Source organism: Bos taurus, chromosome 1, assembly GCF_002263795.3.
Source record: "Bos taurus isolate L1 Dominette 01449 registration number 42190680 breed Hereford chromosome 1, ARS-UCD2.0, whole genome shotgun sequence".
NCBI classification, from domain to species: domain Eukaryota; kingdom Metazoa; phylum Chordata; class Mammalia; order Artiodactyla; family Bovidae; genus Bos; species Bos taurus.
The window spans coordinates 111154016-111169490 of NC_037328.1; the positions used below are offsets into that span (position 1 = coordinate 111154016).

The 15475-nt window shown below is 41.8% G+C and overlaps 1 protein-coding gene and 1 non-coding gene across 5 annotated transcripts in view; both read right to left on the minus strand.

The window, feature by feature from the left end:
- Positions 1 to 15475, minus strand: part of KCNAB1 (potassium voltage-gated channel subfamily A regulatory beta subunit 1) — a 450359-nt gene that overhangs the window by 44576 nt on the left and 390308 nt on the right.
- On the minus strand, positions 1002 to 1074 carry TRNAE-UUC (transfer RNA glutamic acid (anticodon UUC)). Its single transcript has one exon. It is a non-coding gene; the product is annotated as a tRNA-Glu (tRNA).

Consider the following 15475-nt stretch of genomic DNA (forward strand, 5'->3'; position numbering starts at 1 on the left):
TCTGTGCCTGCCGCACATCACCTCTAGCTATGTTTCATATGTTTCATCCTGAAAATTCCCTTTTTCACTTGAATGAGTTGGATCCACGGCTTCCTCTTCGTTGCTATCTTTCTCCTCTTTTTTTTTTTTAATGGTGGAGCCCATTTTCCAGTAGCTTTTGAGGAATTATGTTTGGGAGATAACAAAGTCAAAAAGCTATTTTTTTCCTCACTCCTGGTTGACAGTTTGCCTTCCATTTTTTTTGCTTAGAACTTTGAAACCTTGTTGCATGATGTTTTGGATCTCAATTTTGCTGTTGAGAAGCCCTGCTGCTGCTGCTAAGTCCCTTCAGTCGTGTCCGACTCTGTGTGACCCTATAGACAGCAGCCCAACAGGCTCCTCCATCCCTGGGATTCTCCAGGCAAGAATACTGGAGTGAGAACCCTTACACAATCCTTATTCTCAATCCTTTCTGTGTACATGCTATGAATGCTATGGACTATTTTAGGATGTTTTTTCCTTATCTTTTCACTTGTGAAATTTCATTATAACAGTACTTTGTGTGGGACTTGATCTATTTATTATCCTGGGTACTTGGTGGGCACTATTGATCTAGAAATTCATGTTCTTTAAATTTGGAAGTTGTCTTTTTTTTTTTTCCTTTTGATAACTACCTTACTTCCGTTTAGGGATTCCCTGGTGGCTCAGACGGTAAAGAGTCTGCCTGCAAGGAGGGAGACCCGAGTTTGATTCCTGAGTTGGGAAGATCCCCTGGAGAAGGAAAGGGCAACCCACTCCACTATTCTTGCCTGGAAAACTCCATGGCCAGAGAAGCCTTGTGGGCTACAGTCCATGGGGTAGCAAAGAGTCAGACATGACTGAGCAACTTCACTTTCACTTTCTCTTCCATTTTATCTATTTTCTCTCTAAAGATCTTTTAGTTAAATAAATGTTGGACTTCCTGGATATAATAATAATAATATTATTATTATTATTTGGCTATACAGCTTGTGGGATCTTACTTCCCCAACCAGGGATTGAACCTGGGCCCTCTGCAGTGAAAGCCCAGGATCCTAACCACTGGACCACCAGGGAATACCCAAGAATCTTAATTTTCTTATCTTTTCACTTCTATTATCCATTTTTTCCCCTACTGTCTGGAGTATTTCCTCAAATTTAATGTCCACATCTTTATTGACTTTTTAAAAAATTAGCTATTACATTTTTAATATCTAAGATGTTTCCTACTTCTGTTGTTTTTGTTCTCTTTGATCCTGTTCTTGTTTAATTGATATAATATCTTCTCTTGTCTCACCAAGTATATTAATTATAGTTTCTTTGAACATTTATATATCTCTCTGCATTACTCTGTTTTCTTTTCTTCTCTTTACTTGAGCTCTTTTTTTTTTTCTCCTTCACATCAGCAGGTTTCTTTGAATGTCAGGTGATTCTTGGACTTCTGTTCACATTTAAGAGTAAAGCACTAAAATTGTGTGTGGATAGCATTTGTCACTGTGGGAGCAATTAAGGCACCTGCTGCTTTTTCCCAATGGGATTTTCTTCCACAAAAATGTCAAGATCTTTAAGATATTTTTTCTGGCATAGTTAATTTTCTCCAGAATAATATTCCATTATTTTCTGTTTGGAAAAGTGTATCTTGGTTGTTAGCGACCTGGAGGTAAATGAGAGGAGAGGTCTAGGGATCTCAAAATTTATAATTTTTTTTTCAGCCTGGCTTCACCTTCCTCTGTGTCTGGTACCCCTCAGACTACAGCATCTTAACTCAGTTTCTTGATGTAATGTATCTCTTGCCTCCTTCATTGGAGGGGAAAGGCAGGACCCTGCCTCCAGACCTGGAGACCTAGAGCTCTAATGGTTCTATACAGTTTTTTGAACAACTGCCTTGTTTCTAGTTCACACCTAACTTTCATCTTCAGAGGCATTTGTGCCTCTAATGCTTTAACCATTCTGAGGTTTTCTGAGGTTGTGCCATACAAATTAACTTGCTTCTTACCTACAGGTACACTTTGAATAAATCTTTCCTCAGTTTTACTAAGTCATTTACAATTCCTCCATCCCTATTCCATTTTCATAAATATTGGTCCAGGTTTCCAGTTGTCTGCTACTTTCATCATAAAGAAAGTTTCTATTTCTGCTCCTTGTATGTTATTTCAGTTCAGTTCAGTAGTTCAGTTGTGTCTGACTCTTTGCAAACCTATGGACTGCAGCACGCCAGGCCTCCCTGTCCATCACCAACTCCTGGAATTTACTCAAACTCATGTCCATTGAGTTGGTGATGCTATCCAACCATCTCATCCTCTGTCAACCCCTTCTCTTCCCACCGTCAATCTTTCCCAGCATCAGGGTCTTTTCCAATGAGTCGGTTCTTCCCATCAGGTGGTCAAAGTATCAGAGTTTCAGCTTGAGCATCAGTCCTAATGAACATTCAGGACTGATTTCCTTTAGGATTGACTGGTTTGATCTCCTTGCAGTCCAAGGGACTCTCAAGAGTCTTCTCCAACACCACAGTTCAAAAGCATCAATTCTTTAGCACTCAGCTTTATACTGCAACTCTCAAATCCATACATGACTACTGAAAAAACTATAGCTTTGACTAGACGGACCTTTGTTGATAAAGTAATGTCTCTGCTTTTTAATATGCTGTGTAGGTTGGTCATAGCTTTTCTTTGAAGGAGCAAGCGTCTTTAATTTCATGGCTGCAGTCACCATCTGCAGTGATTTTGGAGTCCCCAAAATTAAGTCTTTCACTGATTCCATTGTTTCCCCATCTACTTGCCATGAAGTGATGGAACCGGATGCCATGATCTTAGTTTTCTGAATGCTGAGCTTTAAGCCAACTTTTTCACTCTTCTCTTTCACTTTCATCAAGGGGTTCTTTAATTCTTCCTTGTTCACTGCCATAAGGGTGGTGTCATCTGCATATCTGACATTACTGATTTTTCTCCCAGAAATCTTGATTCCAGCTTATGCTTCATCCAGCCCGGCATTTCTCATGATATACTCTGCATATATGTTAAATTAGCAGGGTGACAGTATATAGCCTTGAGGTACTCCTTTCCCAATTTGGAACCAGCCTATTGTTCTATGCCTGGTTCTAACTGTAGCTTCCTGACCTGCATACAGATTTCTCAGGAAGCAGGTCAGATGGTCTGGTATTCCCATCTCTTGAAGAATTTTCCACAGTTTGTTGTGATCCACACAGTCAAAGGCTTTGGCATAGTGAATAAAGCAGAAGTAGATGTTTTTCTGGAATTCTCTGGCTTTTTTGATGATCCAACAGATGTTGGCAATTTGATCTCTGATTCCTCTGCCTTTTTTAAATCCAGCTGGAACATCTGGAAGTTCACAGTTCATGTACTGTTGAAACCTGACTTGGAGGATTTTGGGCATTACTTCGCAAGTGTGTGAGATGAATGTAATTGTGTGGTAGTTTGAACATTCTTTGGCATTGCCCTTCTTTGGGATTGGAATGAAAACTGACCTTTTCTAGTCCTGTAGCCACTGCTGTTTTCCAGATTTTCTGGCATATTGAGTCAGCACTTTCACAGCATCATCTTTATGATTTGAAATAGCTCAACTGGAATTCCATCTCCTCCACTAGCTTTGTTCATAGTGTTGCTTCTTAAGGCCCACTTAACTTTGCACTCCAGCATGTTTGGCTCTAGGCAAGTGATCACACCATTGTGATTATCTGGGTCATGAAGATCTTTTTTGTACAGTTCTTCTGTGTATTCTTGCCACCTCTTCTTAATATCTTCTGCTTCTGTTAGGTCCCTACCATTTCTGACCTTTATTGTGCCCATCTTTGCATGAAATGTTCCCTTGGTATCTCTAATTTTCTTGAAGAGATCTCTAGTCTTTTCCATTCTATTGTTTTCCTCTATTTCTTTGGACTGATCACTGAGGAAGGCTTTCTTATCTTTCCTTGCTGATCTTTGGATCTCTGCATTCAAATGGGTGTATCTTTCCTTTTCTCCTTTGCCTTTTGCTTCTCTTCCTTTCTCAGTTGTTTGTAAGGCCTCCTCAGACAACCATTTTGCCTTTTGCACTTCTTTTTCTTGGGGATGGTCTTGATCACTGCCTCCTGTACAATGTCATGAACCTTCGTCCATAGTTCTTTAGGCACTCTGTCTATCAGATCTAATCCCTTGAATCTATTTGTCATTTCTACTGTATAATCATAAAGTATTTGATTTAGGTCATACCTGAATGGTCTAGTGGTTTTCCCTACTTTCTTCAATTTAAGTTTCAATTTGGCAATAAGGAGTTCATGATATGAGCCACAGTCAGCCCCTGGTCTTGTTTTTGCTGACTGTATGGAGCCTCTCCATCTTTGGCTGCAAAGAATATAATCAGTCTGATTTAGGTGTTGACTATCTGGTGATGTCCATGTGTAGAGTCTTCTCTTGTGTTGTTGGAAGACCAGTTGCTGTGTTTGTTGTGACCAGTGCAGTCTCTTGGCAAAACTTTGTTGGCCTTTGCTCTGCTTTGTTTTGTACTCCAAGGCCAAATTTACCTGTTACTTCCTACTTTTGCATTCCTGTCCCCTATAATGAAGAGGACATCTTTTTTGGGTGTTAGTGCCATTTATTGGGTGGTTTTTTGCAAAGAGGCTTTTTTTTTTTTTTTGTAAAGAGGGCAGAAATATATTACTTGGTCTTCCTAAATCAAGAGGTTTCCTCACAGTTTTCCAGGTGAGGAAACCGAGACTCAGAGATCAGATGGCTTTCACTTCCTCATCCACTCCCTATTTCACCCAAACTGATCTTTGTCAAAGTTATTGATGATCTCCACACTATAGACACCAATGAACAATTTTCAGTTCTCACCTTACTTGACCTATCAGTAGCATCTGATACAGTTGATTACTTCCTCCCCCTTGATGTATTTTCTTTACCTTCTCCTTGAGCAGCACACTCTTCTCCCCATGCCCACAACTTCCTAATACTGGAATCTCCAGGTCTTAGTCCTTTGTCCTTTCTTTCTATATTCTTTTTCGTATTTTTAAAATCTTTCTATTTTTACTCCCTGTGTGATTTTATCAATTCTCAAAGCTTTAATACCATTTACATGCAGACAACCTCCAAATCTGCATCTCCATGCCAAGGCTGTCTCCTGAGTTTCAGATTCAGTGTCCAACAGCCTACTCAACATCTCCACTTGGATGTCTCATGAATATCTCAACCTCAAGATGACTAAGCCCAGACTCCTGATTTTCCCCAACAAGCCACCATCACCTGTGGTATTACCCGTATCAATTGATGGCAACTCCATTCTTCTGCTTACTCAGGTCAAAAACTTTGGCATCATTCTTCACTCCTTTCTTTCTGTTACACCCACATCTAGTTCACCAGGAACTTCTGACTCTACATTCAATACTTCTTCAAATTAGAGCACCTTACACTTCCACAGAGAGCACCTTCATCTGAGCCACCATCATCTCTCAACTGTGTGCCTGCGTGCTTAGTTGCATCTCTTGGCGACCTCATGGACTGTAGCCCACCAGACTCCTCTGTCCATGGGATTTTCCAGGCAAAAATCCTGGAGTGGGTTGCCATTTCCTACTCCAAAGAATGTTCCCTACCCAGGGATCAAACCCGTGTCTCCTGCCCTGGATCTCCTGCACTGGCAGGTGGATTCTTTACCACTATGCCATGGGAAGCCCCACCTCTCTTCTAGATTGTTACAATTATTTCTGAACATATCTCCTTGCTCCTACATTTGCTCCTGTATTACTTATTTTAATTCCAGGCCAAAGAGATTCTTTAGAAACGTAAGACAAATCACATCACTTCTTTGTCCAAACTTCAGTGAGTCCCCAAAGATCTGGCCCCTGTAATCTCTCTAAACTCAACTTTTCCTGTACTCCTTCCTTACTCTGAAGCCACATTGGTATGTTTGATGTTCTCCAAACACAGTGGGCTTCTCCCATCTTAGTGTCTCTGTACTCTTTCTCTAGCCAGAAACACTGTCCTTACCTACCTTCCAATTACTCACTTTACTCCTTCAAGTCTCTTCTCAGTGACTCTTGACTCCAAACATCCCCATTCATGCTACCCCGTTCTACTTTTTCTTTATTCCATAACACTTAGCACTTTCTAATATTATATATGGGGTTCCCTGGTGGCTCAGATGGTAAAGAATCTGCCGGCAATGCAGGAGACCCAGCTTCAAACCCTGGTTTGGGAAGATCCCCTGGAGAAGGAAATGGCAACCCACTCCAGTATTCTTACCTGGAGGATTCCATGGATAGAGGAGCCTGGCTGGCTAAAGTCCAGGGAGTAGCAGAGTTGGACACAACTGAGCAACTAACACACACACACACACACACACACACATACACACAATAGTCTATGTAAGTTCATTTTTATTGTTTTCCTGTTTATTTCCTGTCTCTCCTGCTAGAATGAATGTGTCCCTCAAGGATGGATATCTTTGTCTATTTTTTTCTCTTGTCTGTCCCATGCATCAAGGACAATGTCCAGTGCAGCAAGCACTCAAAAATATTAGCTGAATATGAATAAAGGAATGAGACATGTTTTAGACCTGAGTATTTTTTTATTGTATCATGCTCTTCTCTGGGCCATCCTCAATATGGTACAATGACATTAAAATGTATTCTGTAGGTGTTCTGAGGAAGGAGTTTGCAAAATTGACAGTGTGCCTGAGAAGGGAGTAGGATAAATGGATGGGAGAAATAAAATTTCATCCTTTTTCCTTCTCAATTTTTCTTTTCGTTCCCCATATCTCCATTTTTTGCTTCCTGTTAAGTTTTGTATGAATTCTCATGTCATTTTGTCTTTTTCTTCTTGTTTTACTAGATAAAAACACTCATTTCTAGGGATAATTAGGTTCACTCTATCACCAAACATACTTCTAGTTTTCATGCTAGTAATACATTTTCCTTTTTTTGTCCAAGTGAAAGAGAATATTGATAATTCTAAACTTTCCTTTCCTTTCTATTGTTTCCCTGTACCCACACAGTCTATCTACTGGCCCTTAAAAAAAACAACAAAAATGAATTTTATTGTATAAGTAAATTCTGAGTTGACTCCACTAGGATTTTCGAAAATTGTCTAAAGGGATCTCAGTTAGTTATTAGTATGGTAAAATTAGTTTCACTGAAGCTAGTCACACTGGTCGTCTTTCAGAATTAAAAAAAAATAAATAAAATCTATATAAAAATTTCCACAGTTTATTGTGATCCACACAGTCAAAGGCTTTGGCATAGTCAATAAAGCAGAAAGATGTTTTTTTGGAACTCTCTTGCTTTTTCCATGATCCAGCAGATGTTGGCAATTTGATCTCTGGTTCCTCTGCCTTTTCTAAAACCAGCTTGAACATCAGGAAGTTCACGGTTCACGTATTGCTGAAGCCTGGCTTGGAGAATTTTGAGCATTACTTTACTAGCATGTGAGATGAGTGCAATTGTGTGGTAATTTGAGCATTCTTTGGCATTGCCTTTCTTTGGGATTGGAATGAAAACTGACCTTTTCCAGTCCTGTGGCCACTGCTGAGTTTTCCAAATTTGCTGGCATATTGAGTGCAGCACTTTCACAGCATCATCTTTCAGGATTTGGAATAGCTCCACTGGAATTCCATCACCTCCACTAGCTTTGTTCGTAGTGATGCTTTCTAAGGCCCACTTGACTTCACATTCCAGGATGTCTGGCTCTAGTTCAGTGATCACACCATCGTGATTATCTGGGTCATGAAGATCTTTTTTGTACAGTTCTTCTGTGTATTCTTGCCATGTCTGCTTAATATCTTCTGCTTCTGTTAGGTCCATACCATTTCTGTCCTTCATCAAGCCCATCTTTGCATGAAATGTCCCCTTGGTATCTCTAATTTTCTTGAAGAGATCTCTAGTCTTTCCCATTCTATTGTTTTCCTCTATTTCTTTGCATTGATTGCTGAAGAAGGCTTTCTTATCTCTCCTTGCTATTCTTTGGAACTCTGCATTCAGATGCTTATATCTTTCCTTTTCTCCTTTGCTTTTCACTTCTCTTCTTTTCACAGCTATTTGTAAGGCCTCCCCAGACAGCCATTTTGCTTTTTTGCATTTCTTTTCCATGGGAATGGTCTTGATCCCTGTCTCCTGTACAATGTCACGAACCTCATTCCATAGTTCATCAGGCACTCTATCTATCAGATCTAGGCCCTTAAATCTATTTCTCACTTCCACTGTATAATCACAAGGGATTTGATTTAGGTCATATCTGAATCGTCTAGTGGTTTTCCCTACTTTCTTCAATTTAAGTCTGAATTTGGTAATAAGGAGTTCATGATCTGAGCCACAGTCAGCTCCTGGTCTTGTTTTTGCTGACTGTATAGAGCTTCTCCATCTTTGGCTGCAAAGAATATAATCAATCTGATTTCGGTGTTGACCATCTGGTGATGTCCATGTGTAGAGTCTTCTCTTGTGTTGGTGGAAGAGGGTGTTTGCTATGACCAGTGCGTTCTCTTGGCAAAACTCTATTAGTTTTTGCCCTGCTTCATTCAGTATTCCAAGGCCAAATTTGCCTGTTACTCCAGGTGTTTCTTGACTTCCTACTTTTGCATTCCAGTCCCCTATAATGAAAAGGACATCTTTTTTGGGTGTTAGTTCTAAAAGGTCTTGTAGGTCTTCATAGAACCATTCAACTTCAGCTTCTTCAGCGTTACTGGTTGGAGCATAGACTTGGATTTCTGTGATACTGAATGGTTTGCCTTGGAAACGAACAGAGATCATTCTGTCGTTTTTGAGATTGCATCCAAGTACTACATTTTGGACTCTTTTGTTGAGCATGATGGCTACTCCATTTCTTCTGAGGGATTCCTGCCTGCAGTAGTAGATATAATGGTCATCTGAGTTAAATTCACCCATTCCAGTCCATTTTAGTTCGCTGATTCCTAGAATGTCCACATTCACTCTTGCCATCTCTTGTTTGACCACTTCCAATTTGCCTTGATTTATGGACCTGACATTCCAGGTTCCTATGCAATATTGCTCTTTACACCATCAGATCTTGCTTCTATCACAAGTCACATCCACAGCTGGGTATTCTTTTTGCTTTGGCTCCAAGCAAGAGAGTTCCAGAAAAACATCTATTTCTGCTTTATTAACTATGCCAAAGCCTTTGACTGTGTGGATCACAATAAACTGTGGAAAATTCTGAAAGAGATGGGAATACCAGACCACCTGACCTGCCTCTTGAGAAATCTGTATGCAGGTCTGGAAGCAACAGTTAGAACTGGACATGGAACAACAGACTGGTTCCAAATAGGAAAAGGAGTACGTCAAGGCTGTATATTGTCACCTTGCTTATTTAACTTATATGCAGAGTACATCATGAGAAACGCTGGGCTAGAAGAAGCACAAGCTGGAATCAAGATTGTTGGGAGAAATATCAATAACCTCAGATATGCAGATGACACCACCCTTATGGCAGAAAGTGAAGAGGAACTAAAAAGCCTCTTGATGAAAGTGAAAGAGGAGAGTGAAAAAGTTGGCTTAAAGCTCAACATTCAGAAAACAAAGATCATGGCATCTGGTCCCATCATTTCATGGGAAATAGATGGGGAAACTGTGGAAACAGCATCAGACTTTATTTTTGGGGGCTCCAAATCACTGCAGATGGTGACTGCAGCCATGAAATTAAAAGATGCTTACTCCTTGGAAGGTGCCGGGGACCAGCCCCGGCTGATCCAGGGTATTCGAAGCGGGGACGGCGTCGGTGACCTATTTATTTAAATATTTTATCAAAGATATAAAGAGTAATAGGATGAGGATAGCTCAGTAGGAAAATTCAGTGGAGAAAAGAGGCTGAGTAGCTTGGTTTACGCGGGAGACCAATAAAACTTCAAGACAAGAAGTTTGCACCACTTACGTAGGCCGCAGGCGTCCTTCCGTTCTCCTGAAGGAGAGGAGACACTGAGGCCTCCCCGGTCGGATCTTAGAAGCCCAGGCATAATTAGTAAGCATGGCGGATTCCGCACTCCAGATGTAGACTCAGCCAGAATTTGGGAGAGAGAGTGACATGGGGAGACCAAGTTTCGGTGAACAAGGCCCGCACTTTATTTTCCAAAGTAGTTTTTATACCTTAAGTTGTGCATAGAGGATAATAGGGGAAGGGGTGGAGTCATGCAAGGGCAGCAGCTCCTGGTCCTAATCGAAGCCAGGCTTTCAAACTTATCATATGCAAAAGTTCAGGTGAATTACATCATCTTCTGGCCAGGAGGCCTGGTAACATTTTAAGAAACTTATCTTTCTCTAAAGGTGATTATTCCAAAGTCAGGCACCAGCCTCCAAAAAAGCATTGGACAAAGCTGCATTCCTATAGGGCAAAGGTAAGGTGGGCTCAATCAAGAAAAGAATTAACTCAAGGGTCCGAGGTTACAAACACTGAGGCTACTACTTACATTTCTATACACCCATTATATCAATTAATACACTGCCAAGGACACAGTAGGTAAGGGGTAGGGAGACTTAGCAGCAAACATTGGCCCAATAAATGAAAAATCCTTCACCAATACAATTTCTAATCAATCTCTTAACTACTCAAAAGAATCTGTGTTTAGACAGTTTAGAACATCTCCTCCCTCTCACAGTCGGGAGGCTCTGAACAATCACATGTGGCCGAAAAAACCTATTCAGGCAGGCTAGAGGATTTCCAAAGGAGTTTGTAGGTTGAAACACTGTCACACCCAGGAATTATTAACTGGAGCTGTAAGCTAACTCTTTTTTCAGAGAGGTAGTGGGGGACAGCCCCCCATAAAGTCAGAGGTGTAGGTGAGAGAACAAAGCAGAAAGTAGGCAGACTCTGGTTTTAGGGGTAGATGCTCGAGAATTTCCAGGGAGACTCCTGAGGCTTGATCCCGCCTTTGCGTATGCCAAGCCTCCTTCCTCATGACCTTTGCCACGGGCGGAGCTCGCTCCCCGCAGGAAGGAAAGTTATGACCAACCTAGATAGCATATTCAAAAGCAGAGACATTACTTTGCCAACAAAGGTCAGTCTAGTCAAGGCTATGGTTTTTCCTGTGGTCATGTATGGATGTGAGAGTTGGACTGTGAAGAAGGCTGAGCATCGAAGAATTGATGCTTTTGAAGTGTGGTGTTGGAGAAGACTCTTGAGAGTCCCTTGGACTGCAAGGAAATCCAACCAGTCCATTCTGAAGGAGATCAGCCCTGGGATTTCTTTGGAGGGAATGATGCTAAAGCTGAAACTCCAGTACTTTGGCCACCTCATGCGAAGAGTTGACTCATTGGAAAAGACTCTGATGCTGGGAGGGATTGAGGGCAGGAGGAGAAGGGGACAACAGAGGATGAGATGGCTGGATGGCATCACTGACTCGATGGACGTGAGTCTGGGTGAACTCCAGGATTTGGTGATGGACAGGGAGGCCTGGCATGCTGTGATTCATGGGGTCGCGAACAGTTGGACATGACTGAACGACTGAACTGAACTGAATATAAAAATGGATGGATAAAGTTCAAACTGCAGAAGCTGAGGTTTTGTGGCTTATAATCTTTTTTAGTATTTGAATATTGACAAACACTCCCCCAAATAGTGACACTTTCAAAAGTCCTCAGATGCCTGGGCAGTGTTCATGAGGTACAAGGATATCTGTGTTCAATGTACACATTTTAAACAAGTGGTCAAGGGCCTTATTTTATAATTTGTGGGGACTTAAATCTTTAGCACAGAAGATTTTCCTGAATTTCCAATTATATTGGACATGATATTTTCTTATAAAGCAAACAAATTTGTTTTCTGATACTAATAAAAAGTTAATTTTTTAATGTGTAATTTAAGTCATATCAATTTAAAATTAGGTATTTAAACATATATAACTAGTATGTAGAATGAGCATGACTCGTGATAAGTAATTATGACTCTGTTTTATTTTTTAATCTCCCACTGCCCCTTTACATTCAGTGGGAACAATGAAACCTTGACCCTGATGAAAACTCAGGCTGTCTCACAGTTTTTCTGCCTACTCTTGGGTAATGAACAGTCCTGACATCCTTTTAGATCATAAACACAGCCTTTGCAGATATCAGTCAAAACTACAAACTCAAATTCCTTTCCCTGTCCCAACTGGGACCTGCTTAGACTAACGCCTGCAGCAGAGGGTAATGAGAGGGGGCATGGCTGGCTTCGCTATTTCTCTACTTTCTGCCTCTCCCGTGAACCCTTCTCCTACTGGCTCTGGGTGTCCAGCTCCAGCCCCCACTATCCTCCTGGAGGACAGACCCAAGATGACCCCACCCAGGAAATATTCAAAGTTGCCCTCCTGGACACCTCCAGGGAGGGTATACTCTCCGGCTGTAACAAAGTAGAGACTCAGCCCACTTCTCCATCTCTAGATTTGCCAGGCGTGAGTCAGCTCCCAAGCCTCTTTACTCCCCGACCATGATGGTCACGCTCTCCAGCCCCAACTAGGTATCACAGTGTAGTTTTTCCAGCTATACCCTTCTCACTAGATCCTCTCTTTCAACCTTTATTTTCCTGAAGCAAGTTGAGGGGAGAGGCACAGAACTCAGAGTGAGGGAAAATTTCCTCTTTGTGGCAGGATGCCTCAGTCGTGTCTGACTCTTTGTGAACCTTTGGACTGTAGCCTGCCAGGCTCCTCTGTCCATGGGATTTCCCAGGCAAGAATACTCTAGTGGGTTGCCATTTTCCTCCTCCAGGCGATCTTCCTGATCAAGGGATAAAACCTGCATCTCCTGTGTCTCCTGCAATGCAGGCAGATTCTTTACCTGCTGGGTCATCAGGGAAGCCCATAAATGGGGAAGGGTAATTGTAATAACTTTCTACTGTTAATAACTGCTGCAGGCAGAGGTTGGCAGTGGATGCCAACTCCAGGTGTGAGGAACCAGGCTATTCACACAGTCTCGAAGAATCACACCCCAACTTATTTATTCATTGCTGCTGCTGCTAAGTCGCTTCAGTCGTGTCCGACTCTGTGCGACCCCAGAGACCGCAGCCCACCAGGCTCCCCTGTCCCTGGGATTCTCCAGGCAAGAACACTGGAGTGGGTTGCCATTTCCTTCTCCAATGCATGAAAGTGAAAAGTGAAAGGGAAGTCGCTCAGTCATGTCCAACCCTAAGCGACCCCATGGACTGCAGCCCACCAGGCTCCTCCATCCATGGGATTATTCATTACCAAGTCTTAAAGGTACCATCATGGTGGAGAAAACTGAGACATCATCTTAACCAAGTGATCAACTTTAACATGGCCAATAATGGAAAATGACCCTCCAGGGCCCCCTGAGAAACACACTGAGATGGACCCAACATGATCTGTGTAATCTTCTTGCCAAAGATGCTTGATCTTAATCTAATCATGATAAAACAATCAGACAAATCCAGACTGAAGAGACATTCTCGAAAACAAATGGCTTACATTTTCCTTAAAAAGGTCATTGTCATCAAAGAGAAAACAAGGTGGAGGAAACATTTTAGACGAAAAAAGATTAAAAAGCCATGACAACTTAATGTAATGTGGGATTCTTAATCAAATCACAGCCTCACCTCCCTCTCAAACAACAACAAAATCCTTAAAGGAGAGTTTAGGAAATTTGAGTATGGTTTGTATAGGTAACAGCAGTATACCAGTGTTAACGTTCTTGAGTGTGATGAGTGCATGATGCTTGTGTGGAAGAATGCCAAGTCTCAGGAGAGAGAAGAAAGTATTTATGGGTGAAAGGTCATACTGCAAGAACACAGAGAGAGCAAAATAGAGGCAAAATATAGCACAGTTGGTAAATCGAGGTGAAGACTTGGCTGTTTATTTTTTCAACCTTTCTGTAGGTTTCTAATTTATTAAAACATCAGGGAAAGAAAAAGTTGTGGAGTCAGCTCTTGTCTTTTTCCTTTGCAAGTACAGAAATGGAGATTTGAATCTCTGAAATTTTGTTGTGTCTCGATGTCTGGTTGAAACTTCAGGTATGACATCTTACTACATGTGTACACACACATGTAACAGTGATAATCTCAAAATATTTGTACAGATGTTACAAATTACAATTGATCAAACATTTCCACTTATATTATCACCACAACAAACTTGGAAATAGCTAGACAAGGTACTGTTTTTATTCTTCCCATTTTCCAAATGAAAAACTGAGCAGCAGAAACTCTGAGCAGCTCAAGCAAGTTCACACACCTAAGACTAGTATCCTCATCCTCTGATTGCAGATCCCGTATGTTTTCACTACACGTATTCAACACCCGGGAGGGCTTTAAAAAAAGCCATTGAGTCTCTCATTACTTCATTTTTACGGAAAGTAAGAGAGAGACTTAAGGGGATTTGTTTATCCCCATTGTCTGAGAATTCCAGATGAGCAATGACACAGGAGCTCATTCAGCTCACTGAATCCGCATGCTAGTAAACCCTGATCAAGACTGTTTTGACAGGAAGCTTAAACCCACAGCCCCGCCTATCTGGGCTGAAGAGCTGGACAATGCTAGCCTCAGAGTCCTATACCATGTGACTACAAATCAGCTCCAGCACCATGAGAAGCTTGTAGAGATGAATGCCCCTGAGACTGAGGCAACATCCCCTCCGAATGTGGAGGTGACTCCTGTCACAACTCCAGCAACTTTCAGGGAGATGACAGCAAACACAGAAGGAAGCTCACATGAGTCACAAACCCACAGCCCCAGAATACTAAGCAGTTCTCTTTCCACCTGACAGCTGTGGTGAGCAGAAGCTGTCTCCACTCTCTATTTTTTCTTAACTAAAAACAACTTAAGGGGGAAAACAAAAACCAAAAGGTCACCCTTTCTGAGCTTGGTGGAGACCACATATTTGTGGTGAGGAGGTAGAACGGGCCTCCAGACACGTGGCCCACATTGTTTCTCCTTTTGTGTCTTACTAATGACAGCAGTTGTATCTGCCTTCACTGTCGACTGAAGATGTGAGGAAAGGGGAAAAAGGGAAAGAGAATAGAGGAAGTAGGTAAACTGCATAGAATATCACCAGGATCCTCCTTTGCAACAGGCCTTTATTAAATGTGGTTGGGAGTATCTGGCTTCCCAAGAAAGCACAAGATACACCCTTCAGTTCAGTTCAGTTCAGCCGCTCAGTCATGTCCGACTCTTTGCGACCCCATGAACGGCAGCATGCCAGGCCTCCCTGTCCAACACCAACTCCAGGAGTTCACTCAAACTCACATCCATCGAGTCGGTGATGCTATCCAGCCATCTCATCCTCTGTTGTCCCCTTTTCCTCCTGCCCCCAATCCCTCCCAGCATCAGAGTCTTTTCCAATGAGTCAACTCTTTGCATGAGGTGGTCAAAGTACTGGAGTTTCAGCTTTAGCATCATTCCTTCCAAAGAACACCCAGGGCTGATCTCCTTCAGAATGGACTGGTTGGATCTCCTTGCAGTCCAAGGGACTCTCAAGAGTCTTCTCCAACACGACAATTCAAAAGCAAGAATTCTTCAGTGCTCAGCTTTCTTCACAGTCCAACTCTCACATCCATACA